This window comes from Gossypium arboreum, chromosome 8 (assembly GCF_025698485.1).
Source record: "Gossypium arboreum isolate Shixiya-1 chromosome 8, ASM2569848v2, whole genome shotgun sequence".
Classification (NCBI taxonomy): domain Eukaryota; kingdom Viridiplantae; phylum Streptophyta; class Magnoliopsida; order Malvales; family Malvaceae; genus Gossypium; species Gossypium arboreum.
This window is the reverse complement of record NC_069077.1, coordinates 92090323-92116046: the sequence shown is the minus strand read 5'-3', so window position 1 is coordinate 92116046 and position 25724 is coordinate 92090323. Positions and strand designations below refer to the sequence as shown.

At 36.5% G+C, this 25724-nt stretch overlaps 1 long non-coding RNA gene across 1 annotated transcript; it reads right to left on the bottom strand.

The window, feature by feature from the left end:
* Positions 1-242: 242 nt before the first annotated feature.
* Positions 243-1933, bottom strand: LOC128296516 (uncharacterized). Its single transcript, XR_008287124.1, has 3 exons — positions 1884-1933; positions 1726-1769; positions 243-435 (listed from the first exon to the last, which is right to left on the bottom strand). It is a non-coding gene; the product is annotated as an uncharacterized LOC128296516 (long non-coding RNA).
* Between the last annotated feature and the right edge of the window lie 23791 nt (positions 1934-25724).

The window sequence follows — 25724 nt, the reverse complement described above, 5'->3', positions numbered from 1 at the left end:
CCGGTAGGTATCCGAGACAGAGGAGGTGAGCCATAAGGTCGCTTAAGTACCAAGCTCTTTGATCGGATCCAATCCTAGGCATGCCCACAACCATAGCCACACTTTGTTATATCGAGCTTAAATTTGTTTAAGAGGACGTCTTTGGAAAAAATCGATTAATCGTGGTGTTGAGATATTTTGAAAACAAGTATCGCTTTGAAAACACGTCCTAAGTCTAGCCTATTTGAACAATTATCAACCAGTTTTGAAGTTATTAAAAATAAAATAATCCCGAGAATAAATAAAAGAAAAGTTAAAAATGGCCTTATTACAACCCAAAAATAAATAATAATTAAAGAGAATTAAATGAAAACCAACGCTTATTTAAAGGTCCAAAAGCGATCACCGTGGCCACTCTGAATCCCCTCCGGCCCAAGTCCCCACATCAAGGCTCACCTGCAAGGTTAAGGAAAGGGGGTGAGTTTGGAAACTCAGTGTGCAACAAGCCCCTTTCAGAGCCCAAAACAATAGCAGCCTGTTGGGTCTAAGCCCAAACCCAATATCAAAGTATGTACTGGGTCGTAGCCCTTTTCATATTTCATATCCCATAACACTGGGCCGAAGCCTTTTCAAGTTTCATATTACTGGGCCGAAGCCTTTACTGTAAACGGTATGGCCCATAGGCCCATTTCAATATCACATGTAATGTCAAATGAAAGAATGCAACCCATTTGGGGAGACTACTCAACCCACCATCCGCTACTCTCCACCCGTACCAACCAACACACCATGTGGGGATTAACTCGACCCACCCCGCCATAACTCTCCTTTGGCAAAGATAGTGCTTTATCATATAATGGAGGCCTAGCCTCTTTTAATAATCGGGCAAAAGCCCTTTTAATAATCGGGGCATAAGCCCTTTAATAAGCGGGGCATAAGCCCTTTTGATAATCGGGCATAAGCCCTTTTGATAAGCGGGGCATAAGCCCTTTTGATAACTGGGGCATAAGCCCTTTAATAACTGGGGCATAAGCCCTTTAATAACTGGGGCATAAGCCCTTTTGCACTTCCTCCATCCATATAAAAACCCAACCCAATGCATTTATGAACATCTCATGTGCATATCATACATATCATGTGCATATCATACATGTCATGTGCATATCATACATATTATGTTTATCAAAATCCCATGCATTAAGTTCATATATAAACCCTAGGGGTATAATGGTCATTTTGACCTAGGGGCAAAATGGTCATTTTCATATTATAAGGGTAATATCGTAATTTTACAAAAAATTAGGGATTTTTCCATGTTAATCATCAGTTACTAACTATTCATTTGTGTAATCCGCGTTTCTAGCCCACTTTTAACGAAACCGAGTTATTGGGCCTAAAACCCCTAATGGGCCCTACTTAGCCAATTTTGTCATTTAGGCCCATTTAGCCTATATCCATAACAAGATAATAGTTTTAACATGCAATTTAATGATTTCGTTTTCTACCAATTTTTCCCAAATGGGCCCGAAAGCCTATTGGGCCCTATTGCAGCCCCTCGAGGCCCAACTTACTGTGAATGCCAAAAACACGCCGTTACCGTTTCCATTATTCCCGATCATCATCTCATCGATTCTAACTAACTAGTGAGCGTTCGCTTGCTCACAAGTCCTCGAAATGCCAGAATTTCGGCATTTCGGCTTTTCGACATTTATCGCTTTAAGCTATGAAAAAGGGTTCGTTACACACCTGATTTGCGATATTCCTTGACGAGATCTCCTATGCGATTTGTCCTATAATCAACCACTTATAGATTAGACCATGTTATTATTAAACCAAATCGAAAACTACCTATTATCATCACTTACACATTCGGCCACCATCCACAATGGCCCTTGGGTTCATACCTTTACCGAAGTTGATGACTAGATTTAGTCACTCCGATGATCCAAGCTTTTCACACACTCCTCTATCGGTAGCCTTTAATCCTCACTAGCACCAACAAACCAAATAACACCAAAAACCCTTTTAGCCTTAGTCGACAGAGGGGTTTTCAGCTTTTCTTAAACCACAAGATACAAATGGAAAGAAGGTTCGAATACTTACCAAGAGATCTACTCATTGAAGAACATTCCAAATACCTTCCTACCCCATATCCGTTGTGAATCCAACTTAAACGTGCGTTGAAAATAGATCTAAATATTAATTCTCGAATCACTAAACTATGAAGCTTTCGGCTTTTCAGAAAATATTAATCTAAGCTATTTAGAGGGTTAGTACACACCTGTTATGGGTTGAAGTTGAAACATTTCCAAAATCAATCGCCTACGATAACCACCACCTGTCACTCAAACTTAACTAATCCAATATCAATATATGTAAATCCTAAGCACATCAGTCATACGGAACATAAGGGCATATTCGTCATTTTACCATACAGGGGTATTTTGGTAGTTTTACAAATTGAGGGTATTGCGGTAATTTCACAAACCAAGGGTATTTTAGTAATTTTGTAAATCGAGGGTAAAACAGTAATTCTGTAAATCAAGGGTAAAACATTAATTCTATAAATCGAGGGTAAAATGGTAATTCTGTAAATCGAGGGTAAAATGGTAATTCTGTAAATCAAGGGTAAAACGATAATTATGTAAATCGGGGGTAAAATGGCAATTATGTAAATTAAGGGTAAAACGGTAATTCTATACATCGAGGGTAAAATAGTAATTCTGTAAACTGAGGGTAAAACGGTAATTTTGTAAATCGAGGGTAAAACGGTAATTTTACAAATCGAGGGTAAAACGATAATTCTATAAATCGAGGGTAAAATAGTAATTTTGTAAATCAAGGGTAAAACAATAATTCTGTAAACTGAGGGTAAAATGGTAATTCTGTAAATCGAGGGTAAAACGATAATTTTACAAATCGAGGGTAAAACGGTAATTCTATAAATCGAGGGTAAAGCGGTAATTTTACAAATCGAGGTAAAACAAGAATTCTATAAACTAAGGGTAAAACCGGTAATTCTGTAAATCGGAGTACTTTGGTAATTTTACAAGTCGAGGGCATTTCAGTAATTGGTAAACTAAAGTATTCTAAACATGGATAACAATACGAATGGGCCTAAAGCCTATTCTAGGCCCAAATAGGCCCACACTCGTGTGGCCCTTTTAGCCCAAACCTAGCCACGGATATGCGATTCACCTAGCCTAGTCCAATATTTACTACACAATCAAACAACTTATCCAATTGGGCTGTGAGCCCATTGGGCCCATATATGGCCCCTTCATTACCATCGCGGCCCAAGTAGCCATCCAACAGCAAGAGTAGTGATAAATGCACACCGATAGGAGACTGGAGTTAATCCACGCCCGAGCACTCTTAGTCGAAGCCCAACCCAAACGAGCATTCCATACAATGAAAGGGATCACCAAGAAAGGTACATTTACTCTCCTCATGGTTCCTCTATTTAAAGCCGACTTTGTATCCACTCTTATATTAGCTTCGATGTGGGATCCTCCAACATTAGAGTTTAAATTCAACACCAATTCTTGCCCCCGTTAGCAAAATAAATGCTCTTTGCTTGCCATGGGATTCGAACCTATGCCTCCCCTTAAATGCTCCACACGCTACTTGCCACTAAGCCACAAGGCTTTTTGTGTCATTTATTTAACACAATAATTTAAAAACCCTCATCCAAGCATCCAGGTTTTTTTTTTTCACTTAATACCAAAATTTTTGCTAAAGCCCAAGTTTGAACCTAAGATTTCTCCAACACTTCTCAAAGCCATTAACCACTAATAGCAAACATTTAATTGTTTCATTTCATTGCACAATTAAATACCTATATACAACCTCCTTACGGACCCCCACTCAAGGCCCAATACTTCTAGGCCCAAATTCGGGGTGTTACAATGAGTGTTTTTGATTTGAATGAAATTTTATGGCTATATTTTATGTGATTGTGTATGTTTACGTCCGGTAATCCCTCGTATCCTGTCCCTGCCTCAGACACGGGTAAGGGGTGTTACATTAATGACATGTCATTCATTTCCTAATCTATTCCTATGGTTCGACCGGGATTCACACTTTTCGATTCGTCATCGAACGTATCTGTTGAGTTGTATTCACAATTCATACATTATCAAATCGTTTAAAACATAATTATAACAGTGCTTATTGCATACGAACATACATCGGATGTAAAAAAGACTAAATTAGTCGATTAGTCGAGAACTTTGTTTTTCCCTTGATCCAGATCCGAGTTTCACTTTTCTTGATCTATATGTAATCAAAATTAACTTATTTAATCATCTCTCTATTCAATTTAGTCCAAAAATCACTTTAATGCATTTTTACACATTTGCCCCTAATATTTCACATCTTTTACAATTTAGTCCTTATTTAATTAAAACACAGATTCATGCAATTTAACCACAACCCATACTACCCGAATTACAAATAAGTCCCTAGCGGCCCATATTTTTCATTTATTTCACATTTTAACCTCAAAGTTTCCACATTTCACAATTTAGTCCCTAATTTACATTTTCACTAAAAATCACTTAACAAAACTTGCATAACTATCATCAAACATTTATAATCCATCATCAAACATCAAAATACTCATAGATTCATCAATGGAAACTTCTAAAATCTTTAACAATTTTGCAAAATAGTCCCTGGGCTAGCTAGACCTAGTTGCAACGATCTCAAAAACATAGAAATCATTAAAAGGGGGACAAAAACTAACCTACAATTAAACTAGGAAGCTTGGCCGAATGTAAAACCTAGCTATGGCTTTTCTTTCCTCCCAATTTCAGTTTAAGAAGATGATTAAAAGATGATACAATTGATTGTTTTTATTTAATTTGACTTTATTTACCAAATTACAAAATTAACCTTGGTTATATAACATAAAAATAACTTAATACTTGTCCATAATTGTCCGCTCAAACTAATAATGGTATAATTGCCACTTAAGGACTTCTACTATTTAATTTCATAGTTCTTAAACCCTTTTAACTAATAGAACATCACTTTTTCAGTTTACGCAATTTAGTCCTTTTTTCTCAAATTAACTAATCAAACGATAAAATTTCTAAATGAAACTTTCACACAATCATTCAATCATGCTGTAAACATTAAAATAATAATAAAATAATTATTTCAACTTAGAAATTTTTGGTTATGAAACCATTGTTCCGGTTTGACTAAAAACGGGTTGTTACATGTATAGCTTAAATATTGTTTCTTTTATGTTGAATTCACAATGGCCTTTGAAAGCTCACCCTTTCAATTTCCTGACTTTTTAGATAACTCATGAGGTTAGGACATGGGTTTGGCTACGGAGGAGTACTCGTACATTTTACATATAAACTTCAAATCTTTATTATTTGATATTTTTGGGACTGTTTAATTATTATTTACGAACTATGGTATGGGACATTAATTTTGGAATTTTGGGATATTTTTGCATGGTTTGGTTTTAAACAATTATTAAAATGGTTTATGAAATCAGTACTCAAAACTGGATTTTCAACATAATTACGTTTTCGATATGATGATTTTATTTCAAATTTAAGTATATGTTTTCACGAAACTTAAATCTATATATTTAATTACTCAATAATTTTTAAATGTATCAAACAATGATTTTAATCAACAAATGAAATTTTGTCAATTTTTTCCTGCGTTATTTTTTAAATTAAGATTTTTTTCAAATACTCAATCTTGGTCTTTTAAAATCAATCAATTTCTAATAATATTTTTCCAAGGAAATTCAAAGAAAATATATCAGATTTTCTCAAACAAAATGTTCCTTTTAAAAGGATAACAAATTCTAAACAAAAATGGTTAAACATTTTCTACGCCATCATCATGTACAATGTGATTTTCAGGATTCGACCATAATGTCTAGGCCGGGTTTAAGGGGTTACAAGAATGATGCATTGGACTAGACCTAAGATGAATTAATTCTAAATTTGTTTGTGAATTAACTCACTTGAGATGTTCATGGTGTGATTTACTTAAATCCTAAGTTAGTCACTGACCATCTGTATGTAACTAATGTGCTTTAATATAAGTCGAGGCTTATCCTCTAAATATGATCGAGCCCATAGCTAGGATGCTGGGTACATGACTTGTGTATGACATGAATTTACTAGTAACAATGGAATTCAATACTTGATTAAAGAGTTAACGATATCATTTTTGTAACACCCCTAACCTGTATCCTTCGCCGGGATAGGGCTACGAGGCATTACCGATCAATTACATCATACAACATACATTTCTCATACATGAATCCATTATCACATAAAAATTAATCAAACATAATCATATTGTCCCTTATAAGGCTCTAAGAGACCTTAAAACATGCTTGGAAGAGGTTCGAGACTAAACCGATAACACTTGAAAACTTTGGGAAACTTAGAAAATTTTCATGCATACAGGGTTCACACACCCGTGTGAACAGGCCGTGGCCATGTGGAAACAAGGCATACATATTGACTCGTATGACACGGTCAAAGACACACTCGTGTGCCATGGCCGTGTAAAATCTGGAGGGTATACTGACTTGGCCACACGGCTGGCCACACGCCCATGTGCCAACCTGTGTGCCACACACGGCCATTACACACACCCGTGTGTCTAAGCAGTGTAACTCTCAGACTTGTTTAACTAAGATTCAAAGGTCACACAGTTGATTCACACGCCCATGTACTTAACCGTGTGGCACAAAAATAGGCTTGATTTAAGCCATTATTCCCACTATCATTCATGTACCTAAAAGCATTCATTTGGCATCATTTTCACATACAATAGGCAACCAAAAATGACCATTTCATGCACATTTCATGACATTTAAATTCCATCCATTTCACTACTGAAATCCATAACCAAAATCATGCCAAAACAATATGCCGTAACCTTAACTTCTATATCCATTTTCTCACCATCTTATTCACTATTTCATATCTCAAAACATATCAATTCATCATCCTAAAACCAATTCAAAACATGCCATTTCTCAACCATGACACATCATTGATAATTAGCCAAATCAATTAACCATCTAGCAAACACATGATTCCATACTAAACTTGCCAAAACATAAGACATTATATACATCACATATCACTTACCAAATTCATAAATCTGGCCAACTCAAATGCCCAAATACACACAAACATTTACATCATATACAAGTCGAATCTCATGGCTGTATCATAACTCAAAACAATCATCATATCACTTGCCTATACATGCCATATACCATATTTACAAAGCATCTAAAATACCAACAAGTAGTCGATAGTGATGATGGTTCCTGATGATCCTCGATGTATGAGCTAGCTTCGATAATCTATAAATAGGAAAGAGCACACAAAGTAAGCTTTAAAATCTTAGTAAGCCATATACAAATAAAATTACCACATGATTCAACACCATTTCCATCAAGTAGACAAACTATGAATAAGCACATATAAGTTCACAAACCTTTCCCAATGTGTACATATTCAATATCACATGAGAATTGATCAAATACTTCCCTTTTCAATACTTGTATGAATCTCACACGTACTTGAGTCACTTAACTCGTTCACATATTCTTTCTCAACTTGACTTTGCCCGTTGAACCTTTTGGAATCGTTAAGGATACTTAGAAATCACATATAGCTTGTACAATGCCACATCCCAGATATGGTCTTACATATTATCACATATCAATGCCAATATCCCAGACATGGTCTTACATGTAATCACAATACAATGCCAATGTCCCAAATATGGTCTTACATGTAATCACATCTCAGTAATCCTAATGTCATGACATTCGTATCCTATACTATTCTTAAGCTTCGTACGGGAGTTTCAGATATCATAGCTTCATTAATTCTTGCTCGTATTTGCTCGTTCAACATTCATAGTAATTCAATGACAAATAAACATTTATAAATCAATTTAAAGACATTTATATGCGTATGAACTTACCTCGTATATTCGATGAACGAATCGGATCGACCACTCGACAACTTTCGATTTCCCTCGATCTAAATCTGATTTCTTTCTTTCTTGATCTCAATCAAGATCAAATGTGTGCCGAACCCTAATGTTCTCCTATGGCTTTATTTCTTTTGTTATTCGATTAAGATGAAGAGGAAATAAGGATGAAAATGCTTTTGTTTTATTTTATTTATCATTAATACATAGTTTACCATTTTACCCTTGGTTATTAAACCATTTAATCATCAAATATAAGACCATTTATGTCCATTCCCACTATCAATGGTCTATTCACAACATAAGGACTTCAAATTTAATCAAGCATAGCAATTAAACACATTTAACATATAGAATGCCACTTTCACATTTTACGCGATTTAGTCCTTTTCCTCAAATTGAGCTATTAAATGATAAATTTAGCTTACGAAATTTTCACACATATATAATCACATTCTATAAACACCAAAAAATAATATTAAAATAATTTTTTAACTTTGAATTTTGGTTCCGAAACCACTATTCTGATTTAGCTAAAACCGGGCTGTCACACTCTCATTGGCATTGTGTGTATTGGCTGTGGTCGAAACTGACTTGGTCAAACGGTTAGCTACATGCCCATGTGTCTTGGCCGTGGTCAAGACTGACTTAAAATCGTAGGGTACCCTAGGGGACACACAGCCGTGTAACATGGCCGTGTGTTGCACACGACTGAGACACACGCCCGTGTCTCTGCCCGTGTGGACAAACATAGGCCATTTGAAAAGCCAATTTGCCACCCAATTTGGGTCAAACCTAGAGGCATCAAACCAAGCACACATGACTATAATTTCAACCAATTTCAAAACCAAAACTTACACCAATCATGCCATAACATTATCAACCAATTTCATGATTAATAGTCATACCAAATTATGCCAAAACATAAGACAAAATCATATCTAAACATTTGTTTCATAACCTTATTTTATTTTCATTCAATCACATGCTATAAATTTACCAATTTCACAAATTTGCGTATATCAAAACTTACCAAAATTGACCATTTCTTTTGGTCATTCATAAACACATCACATAAGCATAATTTGCATCACATAACATATACCAAAAATCAAAACATAAGTTCAACCATAATTAAGCCATATCATATGGCTAAATATACACATCACAAAACATATTTAACTACCTCTAGCCTATACATGCCATTCTCCAATATTTACACTTTCAAAATGTACCAAAATAAAGTTTTATAGTGTGGTGATGATCCTCGATGATACCCGAGCTCTCAGTAGCTTCGATATCTATAAAATAATGCAAACACACACAAAGTAAGCTTTCAAAAGCTTAGTAAGCCATATACAAATAAACTTAACAAATAACATCAATTCATTCAAAAAATTTAAGGCAAAATGCATTCACTTAGCCATATATCTCTTATAGTTCCTTTGAACATAATTCACATATACATATCATAACTCATTCTCATAGTAACTCATACTTATATCATATATTCATCAAGGTACATATTCTTACCTTTCATTCTCAAACATGATATACAAATCAAATGTACCTCAATCGGATACAAATTCACATAGTCATCTATTTTCTCGGGAATGCCCGTTGAACTGTTCGAAATCATAAGGATACGCGGATAGCTGGGAAAGCTCGTACAATGTGAACATCCCAGATGTGGTCTTACATGTAATCAAATATCGATGCCTCTGTCCCAAAAAGGGTCTTACATGAAATCAGATATGATGTCAACGTCCCAGATGTAGTCTTTCACGTAAATCATAAGTCGATGCTAATGTCCCAAACATGGTCTTATACGATAACACATATCGGATCCTATGTCATGACATATGTATCCTAATTATTCCTAAGGTTCGTGAAGAGGCTTTTCGAACATCGAAACTTTGTCAAAACTTTCTCTGATATCTCATTCTCAACACATATAATCATTCAACATTGTTCAAAAGCATAATCAATAATAATTCAATTCAAAATACATTTATTTGTATATAGACTTACCTCGTACGGATTCGGATAGACGAAATTGGCTACTCAACGACTTTCGACTTTCCCCGATCTAATTACGTTTTCTTTAATCCTTAATCTATATAAATTCAAATATAACTCTTTTATTTACCAAATCATTCAAATCAATCTAAAAACATATATTTAGGGAATTTTACAATTTAACCCTCATATTTTCACATTTTGACAATTTAGTCCCTAATTACACAAATCACAAAAATACACAAAATTTCCTTAATACACAAAATTTCCTTAGGCATATGCTTGGACGAATATTCCTAGTGCTCATATAAGTCCACATATTTCATTTATTCATATTTTAGTCCCTCAAATTCTCTTTTTTCACAATTTAGTCCATTTTACTCAAATTCATCAAAAAATCAAAGACAAAATATGCTAACCTAAAACATATATTTCATTTTCCATCAAATAACATCACAAAGCTTACAAAATCAACAATGGAATAACTCAAAATCATCATCAAAATCAGAAATTAAGGCATGGTCTTGATAGTATACAAATCAATGATCGCAAAAACGTAGAAATTATCGAAAACGGATCAAAACACATACCTCAATCAATAATCAAAGTGCTGAAACCCTAAAAGTTCTTTTCTTTCTTTTTTTCTTTGATGAATTCGGCTAGATGAACATAAAAATGGCCTAAGTTTTATGTTTTATGCATTATAAACATTTAAAACATTAATATCAAGGCCATTACTCATATGTTCAATGGTCTAATTACATCATAAGGAGCTCTCTTTTAATAATACAAATCAGTTAAGCACTTTAACAAATAGTAGGCAACTTTTATATTTTACTCGATTAGGTCATTTTCACAAATTAAGCACACAAATGATCGAATTTTCATACGAAACTTTCACAAATGTCAATTCACATATTATAAGCACTGAAAATAATATTAAAATAGTTTTTGACTCAGTTATGTGGTCCTGAAACTACTATTCTGACTAGGGTCTAAACCGGACTGTTACAATTTTCCCCCGTTAGGGATTTTCGTCCCAGAAAATCTTACCATTGAACAAATTCGGATATTGTTGTCTCATAGTATCCTCAAGCTCCCACGTAGCCTTTTCAAAACCGTGTCGATGCCACATTACTTTTACTAACGAAATTTTCTTACTTCGTAGTTCTTTAATCTCACGAGCTAAGATACAGATTGGTTCTTCATCGTAGGTTTAACAGCCCGATTTAAACCCTATTCAGAATGGTGGTTTTGGGACCACGTATCTGAGTCAAAAAATATTTGAAAATTATTTTTTGTATTTATTTTGTGTGAATTTATATCTGTGAAAGTTTCGTATTTTAATTTTGTTGTTTGAGTGCCTGATTTAATAAAAGGGCTTAATCGCATAAAATAAAAAAAATTGGTAGTTAAATGTGAAAGTGCTTAATTGTTGTTGTCTTTATAATATGAAGTATTTATGTTGAAATTAAACCATAATTATAAATGATGGACGGTTGTGACCTTATATTATAATGGTTTTATATTTTATTATAAAGGTTAAATTTGTAAAATGTTAAATCATATATGTTATAATAAAACATAAATTAAACCACCATGCATTCATCTTTATTCTTATGACCGAATAACAAAAAGAAAGAAAAGAAATAAAGCTTAGGGTATTTGGCCATTGCTGAGCTTGATTAAGGTATGTAACTAGCTCAGTTTTTGATAATTTTGACGTTTTTGAGATCGTTGCAGTGTAATGTACAAAGCCCATGCTTAAATTTCTGATTTTGATGAATATTTTGATATATTCCATTGATGAATAATTGAACTTTGTGGTGTTAGATGATGAATTATGAAAGATATGTTTTGGATTAATATGTTCTGTATTGGAATTTTTGATGATTTTGAGTAATTAGGGCTAAATTGTAAAAATAATAAATTGAGGGACTAAAATGTGAAATAAATGAAATTTTTGGACTTGTATGAGCATGGATAACATTCGGCCTAATCATGGTGTGTACAAATTTTGCATTTTTGTGTTTTGTGCAATTTGGACAAAATTGTAAAAAGTGTTAAATGTTAGGGGTAAAATGGTAGTTTGCCCATTTATGTGTTTTTGGACTAAATTGAATGAAATTATGTTTGAATGAGTTTAATTTGAATATGTTTAGATCAAGAACCAAGGAAATCAGATTTGGATCGGGGGAAAACCAAAGTTGTCATTAGTCGTCCCGTTCCGATTATCGTTGTCCGAGGTAAGTTTATAAGCAAATAGATGTTGTTAATTTTAAATAAATACGAGTATTATATGATGAAATGAACTATGTAAATATATATATGTGATAGCCGAATATGAATATGCTTGGGAGCTATGTTTACGAATTCGATTTGATCCAGTTACGACGTCCGAAAGCCCCATACGAACATTAGTGTGACATCCCAAAATTGACCCTAGTCGGGATGTGGTTTCGGGACCACAAAACTGAGGCATAAAAATAATTTATAATTTATTTTGATGCCTATAATATGTGTTAATTCATGTGTGACATTTTTGATGTTTCGATTTAGAGTTATAAATGTGAATTTCACTAGAAAGGGCCTAGTAGTAAACATTGAAAGTATGATGGGGAAATGTGGGATGACTAGTTTATAATGCATGCAAAAATAAGGGATTTGCATGTCAAATTCCCCCCCCCTAACATGAAGTGGCCGGCCATGACAAGGAATCATGGGCTAAACATGTCATGAAACATGTTTTGTTGGTGCACTAGGGAGAAACAATAAACAAATGAGTATGGGTAATAAAGAAAGAAAAAAAAAATGTGTGTGTGTGAGTGAAACCCCCCTTGCCGTGCATTGTGGAAGAGAAAAGAAAATTTTGTTCATCCATTTTCTCTTCTTTGGCCGAAAATACTAAGGAAAAGGGAGGATTTTTGCTTTATGCTTGGTTTAGAAGAGAACTAGAAGGAGATTTGGCTATACTTGCATCAAGATTAAGGTATGTTTGAGGTTGTGTCATGAGATTCATGCTTGTTTTGGTTGCTAACTTGATGTGCATGTTAGCCATGGTTCAAATCCTTGTTATGCCATGGAAATGGTATTTGGCCAAGGTGGATTTTGTGTTAATGCCATTGCATGTTAAATATGAAGCTTGTTAATGGTGTATGTGTTGGGGATTGATGGCTCTTGGACTTTCTTTTTAGTATTTTTGAGTGAGACATTAAGTTCTTTGCTTAATCATGACCAAAATGATGGTGTTGTGATGTATTCGGTCATGGTATATCCACAAGTATGATTCATGCATGTTGCATGGTAGGTAAGATTTGAGCTTTGAATATGTGTTTGCACATGATGAATTGGTATGACATATATACTATTTCAAGGTATATATTTGCTTGGGATGATGTTTTCGGTTATGTAGTACATGAGAGATGTGTATTGAGCTACAATATGTAATGCGTTAGTTAGTAAAATGCATGCTGTTTTTGTGTGGTATTAAGTGCATAATCGGCCTCAACATGGGCATGCATATTCGGCCACATGAGGGGAAATTGGTGTGCATGCATTCGGTTAGAGGCAAGCATATTGATGCCTATTCTTGGCTTAGAAAATTCGGCTAAGAGGAATACTAACTAAGGTGTTGAGTTCGATTCATGATTTTGTACATATGCAACTTTGATGCCTAATGAGTAGATATTTATATATTGGCTAGGCGTCTTGAATTCCTCTTCCGATGCTCAAATGATAAAACCAATTTATTTGTTAAATTTAGCCCAAGAAGCTAGAGGTGGAGAATCAAGCAAAGGCAAAGGAAAGATAATCGAGTAGTCGATTGGAAATCGTTTCATCCAATATAAGGTAAGTCATAAAGCATATATTTGGCATTGATTTAAATGATCATAATATATATATATATGCAATTGTGTTTAATGAATTGATGTGTAAGTGGAAATGTATGTGTATGGAATGATGCCATTGTTGAATGTATAAAGGTAGTAAAATGCATAACGTATTGGTCTTGGCACTAAGTGTGCGGGTATAAATGGACACGGTGACAAGATTGGCACTAAGTGTGCGGATTTAAAATTTGTACAGCACTAAGTGTGCGAATTTGATTATATAGCACTATGTGTGCGAGCTGATTATATAGCACTAAGTGTGCGGACTTATTATATGCTTTTGCATCACTATTGGCACTGAGTGTGCGATATTATCGAGTTGATCACGGACAGCGGATCGGGTAAGTACCTCGAGCTCATGATGAATAGAAAATACGTCCATGCTTGGGGTTGAATTGGTAAGCCTTAAATCTATGTGATGATTGAAATCGTATGGTTGTGCTGGAAAATGAGTTAATGTGTAAAATGCTTGATTATCTTGTTGTGTAGAATATGAAATGTGGATGTATGACTTGGTGCGAGATTGGACCGAAAGGTCCGAGGTATTATGGTATAGATTCGATATGGATGAGTACCTAGCCTCGTTTGTTGTACATGTTGTAGTGACTTTATTAGTGGATTGATAAATGCTTATGACTTACTGAGTTGTAAACTCACTCAGTGTTTTCTTGTCACCCATTTTAGGTCATGGGACTCGTGATTGTTGTGTGCTCGGAACCGTCGTTGAAGTCATCACACCGGCTGAAATCTTGTGGTATTACTTTTTTTGTTGTTGAAGAACATTTGGCATGTATAGGCTATTATATTTTGTCGAATTGTGGGTTGTAAACTTTAAGCCATGTGAAAATGGCCTATGTGGTCGTCGAGTGGGATGCTAGAACCTATAGCCACGAGTCTTAGAAACTCAAATTTTGTTAAGGTGACCATAATTTGTGTCATGTATGATGGATGATTAAGGCCAAGGAAAAATTCATGAAATTGGCATAGTCTACTGCAGTAACTGTTGCGGACAGCAGCAGTGAGATGAGATTGAAAAATCACTAAAAATAGTATAAGTAGAATTAAATAGTGAGTAAATTATGGAACTGATCCTTGATGAATCTATTTTATATGGACAAAACGAAACGACCATATGAGCAGTATACTGGGAGATATTAAAGTTCTCGTGAGACAGGGCCAGAACGATTTCTGGGTCCCCTGTCGTGACTTTGAAAATTACCATAAATTATCCAGAAAGAATTAGGAGTCATGCCTTATATGTACAGATTCCATTTTGAGTCTAGTTTCATTAGAAACAAACGGCACCAGTATTAAAGCCCTGTACAGAAAGATATTCAAGTTGTAACGCGCGGAGGTCAGAGCAGTCGATCCCTGTAACATGGGTGACTTTAACTAATAAACTGTACCAATTGGCCCAACCAAAATTCTAAAAATAAATCCATGGATGGATATATGAGTCTAAATTCAGGAAAATTTACGAAACCAGTTTCCGAGTTTTGGAACTCGAGATATGATTTTAAGGCGACGGTGACGCAGTTTTCCAGCCTGTCCAGAAATGCCAAATTGGTCGGTACTTTAAGAGGATTTGTCTCGTTAACCCTCGTGTCCGACTAACGGCGTCGGTCACGAGTTAGGGTGTTACAATTTTATTGGTATCAGAGCTATGGTTTAGTCGGTTCTAGGACTACCATAGCGTGTGAGTCTAGCTATACATGCCAAATTGATAGTGCTTAATAATGTGATGACTTCGACGGTTGAAATTTTTGTTTTGATTAGCGATGGAACCCGGGTAGAGAGACCCTTGGCGGATGACGTTGAAAGTGTAGCGGCTGCCCTGCGCAAGGGACACCGCCTGTTGAGCCTCGGTCATCCGCGAATAATCAAAATGAAGGGGCGAAACAAGCCTTCTTCACTATGATGAATGAGTGGGTCGCGCAATATGCCCGAACCAACCCGGCTGTCCAACCATTCCGAATTTAAATACTCCACCCCAAGACTCGCAATGCCTCCGATTCATCGATCCCGTGAGGTGAGTAAACCACCGTGGACTTGATTAGGAAGCGTGGGGCGAGGAGTTCAAGGCCATAGTTCTTGATGATGATGCCGAAAAGGCCGAGTTACGCTCGATAACACCATTAGAGTGTTAGATGAATCATCATGCACACCGACGAATGTCTTAAGTGTGCTATATCCTTGTTATGAGACTCACTTACTATTGGTGGAGGACTTTAATTTCCATAGTCCCAAATGAACGAGTTACATGGGATTTCTTCCAATCCAATTTGAAAGAAATACATTAGTCAACGGTTCATCGATCGAAGCGTAAGGAATTCTTGGAACTCAAGCAAGGCGGATGATCAGATCGAATCTGAACATGAGTTCGTAAGACTTAGTCGGTATGCTCGGGAGTGTGTGGCTGATGAGGTTGCGATGTGCAAAAGATTTGAAGAAGGATTGAATGAAGAGTTAAAGTTACTAGTGGGAATTTTGGAGATAAAGGAGTTCGTGACACTAGTCGAACGAGCACGCAAGGCGGAAGAACTTGGGAGGGAGAAGAAGAAGGCTGAATTTGAAGCAAGAGATTACCGTAAAAGATCGACGAGTAAAGCTCCGTTCTCGGCTGTAAAGAGGTTCAGGGAGGACACCAGTAAGTCGAGGACGACTGCGGGAATTTCCATTAGAGCCCGACCATTGACGGACTCGAGCTACTTGATAGCTAGTGTGGGCAATAATCGTCAAGAGAGACTGAATGCCCCCAATGTGGAAGACGACACCTAGGTGAATGTTGGGGTAAGTCTATTAATAGGGCCTGTTATGGATGCGGTTCGAAGGACCACTTCATTAGAGATTGCACGGAGCTAGATGAGAGGAATAAGACGCAAGGTGCAAGACCTAGTGGAACGACGGCTGGAGGTAGGCCCCCGAGAATCTCTGGAGGTAGGGGTGGTAATCAGAGAGGAGCCTCTAATACGGCCGTCCGATCCGAGACCCGTGCTCCTGCTAGAGCATATGCCATCCGCGCACGAGAGGAGGCATCCTCCCCTGACGTTATCACTGGTACTTTTACTCTCTTTGATACTATTGTGATTGCATTGATTGACCCCGGCTCTACTCACTCATATGTATGTGAAACCTTAGCATCCAGTAAGACCCTACCTGTTGAGTCTACTGAGTTCGTAATTCGAGTGTCAAACCCTTTGGGTCAATACGTGCTTGTTGATAAAGTGTGCAAGAGATGCCCCCTAATAATTCGAGAATCTGCTTTCCTACCGATCGATGCTTCTACCATTTCATGAATTCGATGTTATTCTTGGTATGGATTGGTGACCGTACATGATGCGGTGGTGGATCGCAAAGGAAAACCATTAATTTGAGGAGTGCAAATAATGAGGTAGTCCGAGTCGAGTCTCTTGATTTAAAGGAGTGCAGCAATAATATCTTCTATGACCGTCGAAGATATGTGAAAAGGGTGTGAAACATACCTTGCGTATGTGTTTGGGAGTAAAGAGACGAAAGGAAACTCGAATCGGTACCGATGGTTTGTGAGTATTCAGATGTTTTTCCGAGGAGTTACCGGATTGCCACCGGTTCGAGAAGTGGAATTGACATCGGTTGTACCGGTACTACGCCGATTTCAATAGCCCCGTATCGTATGGCATTAACGGAATTAAAGGAATTGAAGGTTCAATTGCAAGAATTGACGGATAGAGGTTTCGCTCGACCGAGTTTTTCTCCATGGGGCGCTTTTGTATTGTTTGTGAAGAAGAAGGACGGAACCATGAGGTTGTGCATCGACTATCGTCAACTCAATAAAGTGACGATAAAGAATAAATATCCATTGCCACGAATTGACGATTTGTTTGATCAATTAAAGGGAGCCTCGGTGTTTTCAAAGATAGATTTGAGGTCGGGTACTATCGGTTGAGGGTCCGAGAATCGGACATACCCAAAACCGCTTTTAGAACGAGGTATGGTCACTCTGAATTCTTGGTGATGCCGTTTGGGCTCACTAATGCCCTCGGTGTTTATGGATTTAATGAATAGAATTTTCAGGCCATACTTGGATCGGTTCGTAGTTGTATTTATCGATGACATTTTGGTCTATTCGAGAGATGAAATCGAGCATCTTTGAACACCGAGGTGGTGTTGCAAATCTTACGAGATAAGCGATTATACATAAAGTTTAGTAAATGTGAATTTTGGTTGAAAGAGGTTAGCTTTTTGGGGCACGTGGTGTCCGTGACGGTGTCGGTGGACCCGAACAAAATTCGCCATAGTCGATTGGAGACCACCAAGGAATGTTACCGAAGTTAGGAGCTTTTTGGGGCTTGCGGTTATTACCGACGATTTGTAAAGGTTTCTCGACGATAGCCACGCCAATGACGGCTTACTCCAAAAGGATGTTAAGTTCGAATGGACGGAGAAATGTCGAAAAGTTTCGATCAACTGAAAGCTTATTTGATGAAGCCCCAATTCTAGTGCAACCCGAATCGGGCAAAGAGTTTGTCATTTATAGTGACGCATCCCTACTTGGGTTGGGTTGCGTATTGATGCAAGAAAGGCGAGTTGTGGCCTATGCGTCGAGACAATTAAAGCCACATGAGAAAAATTATCCGACCCATGATCTCGAATTGGCTGCCATCGTATTCGCCTTAAAGATATGGCGACATTACTTATTTGGTGAGAAGTGCCATGTGTATTCGGATCACAAAAGTCTCAAATATTTGATGACTCAAAGAGACTTAAATCTGCGACAAAGACGATGGCTCGAGTTGTTAAAAGATTACGAACTCGTTATTGATTATCACCCGGGAAAGGCCAATGTGGTTGCGGATGCCTTAAGTCGGAAATCACTGTTTGCTTTACGAGTGATGAATGTACACTTGTCTATTCTACCCGACAATGTGTTAGTAGCCGAATTGAAGGCCAAACCATTGTTGGCTCATCAAATTCGGGAAGCTCAGAAAGTTGATGAGGAGTTGCTTGCAAAACGGGCTGAGTGTGTTCTGAGCAAGGAATCAGAGTTTCAAATTGATGATGACGATTGTTTAAGGTTTAGAAGTCGTCTGTGTGTTCCAAAGAATTCGGAACTTATTTCGATGATTCTAAATGAAGCCCATTGTAGTCGAATGTCAATCCACCGGGTAGTACTAAAATGTACAATGACCAAACGCCAATTTTGGTGGCGTATGAAACGAGACATTTCGAATTTGTTTCAAGGTGTCGATATGTCAACAAGTGAAAGCGGAACATCAAGTGCCATCGGGATTACTTCACCGATCATGATACCCGAATGGAAATGGGATCGAGTCACAATGGACTTTGTATCCGGACCGCCATTGTCGATGAGTAAGAAGGATGCGATTTGGGTCGTTGTCGATAGACTAACTAAGTCGGCTCACTTTATCCCCGCACGCACGGATTTTTCAATGGACAAATTAGCGGAATTGTACGTTTCTCAGTTGTGAGATTACACGGGTGCCTATTTCTATCGTGGTCGGATAGAGACCCAAGATTCACGTCGCGATTTTGGAAGAAATTGCAAGATGCTTTGGGTACCAAGCTGCATTTTAGCACCGCTTTTCATCCCCAAACCGATGGTCAATCCGAACGGATAATTCAAATACTCGAGGATATGTTGAGATGTTGCATCCTTGAGTTTAGTGGTTCATGGAACGGTATTTACCTTTGATTGAATTCGCCTACAACAATAGCTTTCAATCAAGCATTAAGATGGCGCCTTACGAGGCTTTATACGGTCGTAAATGCCGTACCCCATTATTCGGATGAACTTAGTGAAGGTAAATTCTTGAGGTTGATTTGGTTAAGGATGCCGAGCAAAAGTTCGAGTAATTCGTGAAAGTTTGAAAGTCGCCGGATCGCCAAAAGTCGTATGCGGATTTGAAAAGAAAAGATATTGAATATCGGGTTGGAGACAAGGTCTTTCTCAAAGTTTCACCACGGAAGAAGGTGCTTAGATTTGGTCGTAAGGGCAAATTGAGTCCGAGGTTTATCGGGCCATATGAAGTATCCGAACGAGTTGGGCGATCGCATATCGATTAATTTTGCCCCCGAGCTCGAAAGGATTCTAACGTTTTTCATGTCTCGATGCTTGACGATATAGGTCGATCCATCGCGCGTAATTGCTCCATCCGAGATTGAGATTCACCTAATTTGAGCTATGAAGAGGAACCGGTTCGCATTATGATGCGTGAAGTAAAAGAGTTACGCAATAAGAAAATCCCGTTAGTGAAGGTGTTGTGGCATAAACACGAATTGAAGAAGCCACTTGGGAACTTGAGGACTCTATGAAAGAGCGATACCGAGCCTATTTACGGTAAGATTTTCGGGACGAAAATTTCTTAAGTGGGGAGAGTTGTGACATCCCAAAATTGACCCTAGTCGGGATGTGGTTTCGGGACCATTAAAACCGAGGCATAAAAATAATTTATAATTTATTTTGATGCCTATAATATGTGTTAATTCATGTGTGACATTTTGATGTTTCGATTTAGAGTTATAAATGTGAATTTCACTAGAAAGGGCCTAGTAGTAAACATTGAAAGTATGATGGGGAAATGTGGGATGACTAGTTTATAATGCATGCAAAAATAAGGGATTTGCATGTCAAATTCCCCTAACATGAAGTGGCCGGCCATGACAAGGAATCATGGGCTAAACATGTCATGAAACATGTTTTGTTGGTGCACTAGGGAGAAACAATAAACAAATGAGTATGGGTAATAAAGAAAGAAAAAAAAAATGTGTGTGTGAGTGAAACCCCCCTTGCCGTGCATTGTGGAAGAGAAAAGAAAAATTTTGTTCATCCATTTTCTCTTCTTTGGCCGAAAATACTAAGGAAAAGGGAGGATTTTTGCTTTATGCTTGGTTTAGAAGAGAACTAGAAGGAGATTTGGCTATACTTGCATCAAGATTAAGGTATGTTTGAGGTTGTGTCATGAGATTCATGCTTGTTTTGGTTGCTAACTTGATGTGCATGTTAGCCATGGTTCAAATCCTTGTTATGCCATGGAAATGGTATTTGGCCAAGGTGGATTTTGTGTTAATGCCATTGCATGTTAAATATGAAGCTTGTTAATGGTGTATGTGTTGGGGATTGATGGCTCTTGGACTTTCTTTTTAGTATTTTTGAGTGAGACATTAAGTTCTTTGCTTAATCATGACCAAAATGATGGTGTTGTGATGTATTCGGTCATGGTATATCCACAAGTATGATTCATGCATGTTGCATGGTAGGTAAGATTTGAGCTTTGAATATGTGTTTGCACATGATGAATTGGTATGACATATATACTATTTCAAGGTATATATTTGCTTGGGATGATGTTTTCGGTTATGTAGTACATGAGAGATGTGTATTGAGCTACAATATGTAATCGTTAGTTAGTAAAATGCATGCTGTTTTTGTGTGGTATTAAGTGCATAATCGGCCTCAACATGGGCATGCATATTCGCCACATGAGGGAAATTGGTGTGCATGCATTCGGTTAGAGGCAAGCATATTGATGCCTATTCTTGGCTTAGAAAATTCGCTAAGAGGAATACTAACTAAGGTGTTGAGTTCGATTCATGATTTTGTACATATGCAACTTTGATGCCTAATGAGTAGATATTTATATATTGGCTAGGCGTCTTGAATTCCTCTTCCGATGCTCAAATGATAAAACCAATTTATTTGTTAAATTTAGCCCAAGAAGCTAGAGGTGGAGAATCAAGCAAAGGCAAAGGAAAGATAATCGAGTAGTCGATTGGAAATCGTTTCATCAATATAAGGTAAGTCATAAAGCATATATTTGGCATTGATTTAAATGATCATAATATATATATATATGCAATTGTGTTTAATGAATTGATGTGTAAGTGGAAATGTATGTGTATGGAATGATGCCATTGTTGAATGTATAAAGGTAGTAAAATGCATAACGTATTGGTCTTGGCACTAAGTGTGCGGGTATAAATGGACACGGTGACAAGATTGGCACTAAGTGTGCGGATTTAAAATTTGTACAGCACTAAGTGTGCGAATTTGATTATATAGCACTATGTGTGCGAGCTGATTATATAGCACTAAGTGTGCGGACTTATTATATGCTTTTGCATCACTATTGGCACTGAGTGTGCGATATTATCGAGTTGATCACGGACAGCGGATCGGGTAAGTACCTCGAGCTCATGATGAATAGAAAATACGTCCATGCTTGGGGTTGAATTGGTAAGCCTTAAATCTATGTGATGATTGAAATCGTATGGTTGTGCTGGAAAATGAGTTAATGTGTAAAAATGCTTGATTATCTTGTTGTGTAGAATATGAAATGTGGATGTATGACTTGGTGCGAGATTGGACCGAAAGGTCCGAGGTATTATGGTATAGATTCGATATGGATGAGTACCTAGCCTCGTTTCTTTGTACATGTTGTAGTGACTTTATTAGTGGATTGATAAATGCTTATGACTTACTGAGTTGTAAACTCACTCAGTGTTTTCTTGTCACCCATTTTAGGTCACTTTGGGACTCGTCATTGTTGTGTGCTCGGAACCGTCGTTGAAGTCATCACACCGCTGAAATCTTGTGGTATTACTTTTTTTGTTGTTGAAGAACATTTGGCATGTATAGGCTATTATATTTTGTCGAATTGTGGGTTGTAAACTTTAAGCCATGTGAAAATGGCCTATGTGGTCGTCGAGTGGGATGCTAGAACCTATAGCCACGAGTCTTAGAAACTCAAATTTTGTTAAGGTGACCATAATTTGTGTCATGTATGATGGATGATTAAGGCCAAGGAAAAATTCATGAAATTGGCATAGTCTACTGCAGTAACTGTTGCGGACAGCAGCAGTGAGATGAGATTGAAAATCACTAAAAATAGTATAAGTAGAATTAAATAGTGAGTAAATTATGGAACTGATCCTTGATGAATCTATTTTATATGGACAAAACGAAACGACCATATGAGCAGTATACTGGGAGATATTAAAGTTCTCGTGAGACAGGGCCAGAACGATTTCTGGGTCCCCTGTCGTGACTTTGAAAATTTACCATAAATTATCCAGAAAGAATTAGGAGTCATGCCTTATATGTACAGATTCCATTTTGAGTCTAGTTTCATTAGAAACAAACGGCACCAGTATTAAAGCCCTGTACAGAAAGATATTCAAGTTGTAACGCGCGGAGGTCAGAGCAGTCGATCCCTGTAACATGGGTGACTTTAACTAATAAACTGTACCAATTGGCCCAACCAAAAATTCTAAAAATAAATCCATGGATGGATATATGAGTCTAAATTCAGGGAAAATTTACGAAACCAGTTTCCGAGTTTTGGAACTCGAGATATGATTTTTAAGGCGACGGTGACGCAGTTTTCCAGCCTGTCCAGAAATGCCAAATTGGTCGGTACTTTAAGAGGATTTGTCTCGTTAACCCCTCGTGTCCGACACCGGCGTCGGTCACGAGTTAGGGGTGTTACAATTAGGAATAGCTAGGATACATATGTCATGACATAGGATTTCTGGTATGTGTTCTCCTGTAAGACCACGTCTGGAACGTTGGCATCGATATGTGATTACGTGTAAGACCACGTCTGGGATGTTAGCATTGATATGTGATTACGTGTAAGACCACGTCTGGGACAGTGGCATCGATATGTGATTACATGTAAGACCATGTCTGGGACGTTGGCATTGTACAATATGTGTGATTATCTGAGTATCCTATTCAATTCTGAATGGTTCAACGGGAAATGATAAGTTTTGATCAAATATGTAAATCGAGCTAAAGTGATCAGGTATGTGATAGTTGATTACCTATTTGAAAATAAGGAAAGTTGGTTATTTAATATGTGATACAAATTATACATGATGTTAATGTAAATATATGTGTATTTATGAAGTATATTCAGCCACATGTTATGCATAAGTATGTGATATTAAAGTTTGATTCATGAGTATATGCATATGAGTGTATATATATTCGGTTACATAATGATATTATGGCTTTCAAATTGAATGATACTTTGATAATAGGTATATGTATATTTGGCCAAGATAAAGTTTATTTATGAAAGTATATGTTGTATATGAAACTATAAGCTTGAAATTAAATGTGATTATAATAGCATGAATTAGCTTGGTTAATTTGAGTTGATTATGTCATTGAGTTATTTATTTTCTTATGACTTACTAAGCTATGATAGCTTACTATGTGTGTTGTTTGCCTCTATTTTATAAATTTTGGAATCAAGTTACGAGCTGGGATCGTCAGCGAAGTTTATCACATTATCGACTATTTTCGGTACTTTATAAGTTGAACTTAAACCTATGGCATGTATAGGCTAGTTTATGTTTATGTTTGATTTTGGGTTATGTAAATATGAGCCTTGTGAAAATGGCTTATTCATTATGTTAAGTTTGGTTTCGATGGTTCGGCCATTTAAATATTTATATGTGAATCATGGTTGATATATTTGCTAATGGTGATGAAGTTATGTCAAAGTATATGTGTATGGTATATTTGGTATGATGTGAAATTGTGGTTGGATATTCTTATTGAATGATATGCTTGATATATAAGTGGGATGTATTAGGTAAATGACTATAATTTGCAGTATTGGTAACCATTTATGTGATGAAGTAAATATGGATAATGATTCTAAGTTTTTGATCATTGGTTGTAAATGATGTGCATTTTTATTCGGCTAATGATAGATAAATTAAATATGTATGCATATGACATGTTTATTTATGGTTTGATATTTAAAGTGGCAATTTGATATTTCTATTCGGTTATGCAATGATAAATTTTAACTTAAGATTGAATTTGTGGAATTGGTATGACTTTAATGGCTTAATTTTCATGTTAAAATTTGGTTATATTTGACATGGTTGGAGTTTATTTTGGTATGCATATCATATGATAGGTATGATTTGTGTTTTGGTGATATGTTTGGATTTGGTTATTTTGTGAGATAAATGGTAACTTGTTCAAGGCATGATTATAATCGGTTATACCTAGTGAAAATAAAGGAATATGCTTATGACATGTTTATTTGTGGATTAGTTATTTAGATTCGGTTTTTGATGGTAAGTATGTATAAGCATTATGTTTAAATTATTGTCTATTTAGATTTGGTTTCATATGACTTATTTGACGAGATAAAAAGAAAGTTTAGGTATAATTATAATAGTCATGAAATGTTTATGTATTGATGCTTGGAAATGGTTTAAATTGATATGGTTATATGCACATAACTTGATATGAGAAAAGATGTATATTTTTGGCCTTGTTTAATGCATGTTTATGTGCATATAAATATATATATGTCTATTATCTTTGTGTGGTTGTTTTAGCTTAGAGTAATAAGCATAATATGTGAATTTATCTAATCATGAAATGGTATGTTTTATCACATGCATAAGTTTTTCTTAATTGCTGATAAATGTTTGATTATGTTTAAGTTTTTAAAAGATAAGTTTTGTTATAAGATTCAGTTACGAAGTATGAAATGTAAGGAATATTCTTTTGAGTTGTGTTATGTTAGGTAATGCCTCGTAACCCCATTCCAGCGATAGATACAGGTTAGGGGTGTTACAGTAGGTCATATCAGAATGAATTTCAATCTCAAACGGAGGAATTACATGCGAAGGATCAGATCTGTATCATCGAAGCATTGATACATGAAACACATTATGAACCTTTTCTAACCCTGGTGGCAGCAACAAATGATAAGCAACTGGCTCGATTCGTTCAATAATCTCATACAGTCCGATGAACCTCAACTCAATTTGCCTTGTCTACCGAACCGAAATACTTTCTTCCAT